Source organism: Stylophora pistillata, chromosome 14, assembly GCF_964205215.1.
Source record: "Stylophora pistillata chromosome 14, jaStyPist1.2, whole genome shotgun sequence".
Lineage (NCBI taxonomy): Eukaryota > Metazoa > Cnidaria > Anthozoa > Scleractinia > Pocilloporidae > Stylophora > Stylophora pistillata.
In genome coordinates, this window is record NC_142532.1 from 19,985,477 (window position 1) to 19,989,174 (window position 3,698).

Below are 3,698 nucleotides of genomic sequence, written 5' to 3' on the forward strand. Positions count from 1 at the left end.
TCTAAATTATTTAAAAGAGTGTTTTCTTACAAGTCTGAAGGTGATTAGCGTTTTAAAAATCCTATTCTTAAGAGTATTTAATTAATGTATTATTCCTACGCCATCTACGGTCAACTCGTCACTTACAGTTGGTCTGTCATCATGTGAAACTTGCGGTCTCTAGTAAACGAGTGGAATTGGCTTAAGGAAATCTTACTTTTCAATCAAGCAATATGCAGTTTCTGTAGGTCGTCTTTAGAGTAGCGTAAGTGCAAACTCGTGCTTCTTTCAACAAATTAATTTACTAGCATTTCTGCTGTAAAATACCGTTAATAATTAAAAATGTTCTGTCGGTTGCGAAAGCTGGCGGCAAAAAAGTCTTTTGTCAATTAAAAGAACGTACTTGGCGTTTTGTTCTGTCCCTCTTTTCCTTTATTTTTTTCCACGTGTAAATAAACAGCGTTGTTGTGCGCATGTGTAATCATAGCGTATGAAAGGAGATCTTTTCGATTGAATTATTTAAAGATTCTGCCGCAACTTCTCAAATTTTAATTCCGTAACTTTTCTTGCATGTCGAGTTTAACAATTTGGTGTTACGTCAAGACAATACTAATTAAACAATAGAGTGCTTCTGTGGAGGAACTATGGGCTGATAGTTGCCCCGCGGAAATTTGATGTTCTTAAAACAAATATTTGCCCGAGAAGCGAAGCTTCGAGAGCATATATGCTAGTTAGACCGATAGTTCCGAAACATAAACACTCTATTGTTTTTATTGTTCACCACTAAATTTTCTTTTGCGCCTACAGCTTGTCACAAATGTCAATAATTCGCAACCGTACATTGGCTAAATAATACGTTATACCTGCCAGAATTGAAAAGTCACTGTTTTTCCGATCTGCCTAACTTCGCGGCCGTCAAACTATTCAAAACTTTTCACGGATGAGTACTATCAATCCAGGTATTTTCCGCGGACGGGCACTATCCATCCGGGTATTTTCCGCGGGCGGGCACTATGGGCTGATAGTGTCTCTCCACGGATGAACACTATCGCGTCACGTGATCGATTTAAACCAATAAGAACCGGAGAAAATTTAGTGGTGAACTATAATTGAAAATATTCTATCACTGCCAAATTGATGGTAGTAAAAGTGACTGAGGAATAGGCCACAAACACTCACACGACTTTTAAAGTATCATCTTTTTTAATTCTTTGAACTTTTATGAGTATCTACACTAACTGGGTTGGGCGAAGATCAGTTATGCTGGAGGTCGATTCTATGGAACAGAAATTAAATATCGCGGTAAAAGAATTTCATATCGTATACCTTTCAAAAATCCTCAGGGAACAAATGCTGGTACTTATTTTCGTGCCTTTGCGTTCTCTCAATACAAGAGATGAAATTCACGGATTGGGGTCTAGTGCCTAAATTTGCCAGGCGTCACCGAACAGCGGTCGGACCAATGTTAAGTACATTAAGCATCTTAGGGTTGTATCTTGAAAAGTTCGAGTATTTCTCTTAATGTATCCCAACAATTTATTAGCTCTACCCTTCTGTTAATTTACATGATGGCTCCAAGTCAAATCATCCGATACGTAAACACCGAGATCGCATTCGGTTGTCACGCACTCCAGAGGGCTGTCCTTGAATGGTATATGACGAAACAGCAGGGTGGGTCTTTCTCGTGATCATCTGGGACTTGCATTTCTTCTCATTTTGTTCTGATCTGACTTCTCCCCAGTTTACTCGCTATTTTAAGTACTGTCAGGAGTAGGGCGCGTGACCTACGATGGTGAAGATGAGAAAGAGGTCATACGAGAGGTATTCTCTTCTCTTTATTCTACCTTCGTATCCTCCCCTTCCTTGGTAGCTACTGCAGTCTCTTGCGAATCCCCCCCCCCCCCCTCTGGTGCCACTTCAAATAAGAGACGAGTGGGGATGGGTCAGCGGTCTATTACCAAAACTCAAAACTAATTTGGTGATTCCCTTTTCCTGTCACTTTCGGAAGGTAATCAAAATTGATTAGCTTACCAAATTACAATTAGATAGAATTCATAGAAATTCTGAGGCTAAAAGTTGAGATCCACCTAAATTGTTTTACCACATCTTAGCTGTCTCTGAAGATCGCCAGACTTTTCCACATCAGTCAAGGTCATATCGCTCTTTTCAGACTCCTCTAGTTATAATTCTCGTTATGCGATTACCAACAGTACTACCAATTTTCGTGCTTTTTTCACTCTATAGATCGTTAGATTTTCCCTAATCAGTCAAGATAGCACTGCTCTATTTAGACTCGTGCAATTAAGTTTCTCGCAGTATAACTACGAACGGGCCCCCTCATTTTCTTGCTTTTTTTAAATTCTAAAGAGTAGTAGATTTTCCCCAATCAAGATAGCATTGCTCCATTTAGACTGGTGTAGTTAAGTTTGTCGTAGTATAACTACGAACGGTCCACCCATTTTCTTGCTTTTTTTCAATTCTAAAGATTGTTGGAATCTTTCTTTATCAGTCAAGACAGTATCACTCTATTTAGACTCGTCTAGTTAACCTTTTTCTTAATATGAATACCCACGGTTCCACCAATGTTCTTGAAAGGCTGTGTGATCCACTCAGCAATATGGCAGTCAATTATATCACGAGCACAAGTGTCACTGTCCAATGGAGTTACCATGGAAACTGCTCGAAACCAGGCTTTATCCAAGGATACCGACTGACATACCGGATGCATGGGACAGAGCCCGGTTCATCCGCGTTCTTTAGAGTCTCTGGAGAAAACAAGACGAAAGTGATTTTGAACGGTTTAAAGCCTTACACAACTTACAGAATTCAACTTCAATTCATCACTACTACAGGCACAGATGGGAAAACGAGCATCGCTTGGGTCAAAACGAGCGAAGGAGGTAGGTGAATAGATATTGGTGGTCACGAGATGTCGATCAAGGTTATCAGAAGTGTCTCTAATTCCCCACAGGATCTCCTTTAAACACTTTTTCCCTGGTATTTCCATTTCGCCTAATTTTACATCGGTTCTGGCACTTTGATTGCTTTGAATTCTAGGTCTCGTCAGTTTCCTTAGCCATCTACCTTTTTCGATTTGCTGTTGGGATTATACAAGGTTTTTTTTTTTTTCTTTTCTCGACACTCAGTTTGAAAAGTTAAGTACCCTAAAATCAAAGTCATACAACTTTTTTAACTATGATGTTCTCATTTTAGTTCCCAGTCGAGCTCCGTTTAGGCTTGAAGCGTATATGGTACGGGAGACAGATATTTTCCTTCGCTGGTCGTCCGTTCCCCAGGGATACGAGAACGGCATTATCCGAGGGTTTAAAATTTTCTTTAACAAAAAAGGAGAGAAAACTCACGTCTTTGTTATCAAGGAAGAAGGGAAGAGACTGGAAGTTTAATCCAACCTCAAGCCATTTTCAGAGTTCGAAGTGTCCATATTGGCATACACTTTATCTGGAGATGGCGTGACATCGTCGAGTATCACAGTGACGACAGGCGAGAGTGGTAAGCTTTACAACAACAACAACAACTTTATTAGGTACTTCCATAAGTAGTACATGGCATTACCTAAGTAAGAATAAGTAACAATAATTATTTAACATCATTTCGTCTTTAACAGAACTTCTTGTCTGATATTCATTATTTGGAATATAAAAGCAGAAATGAGTCTACATATAGACGGATCAGCGTTAGTAAAAAGGAATAACACTTTA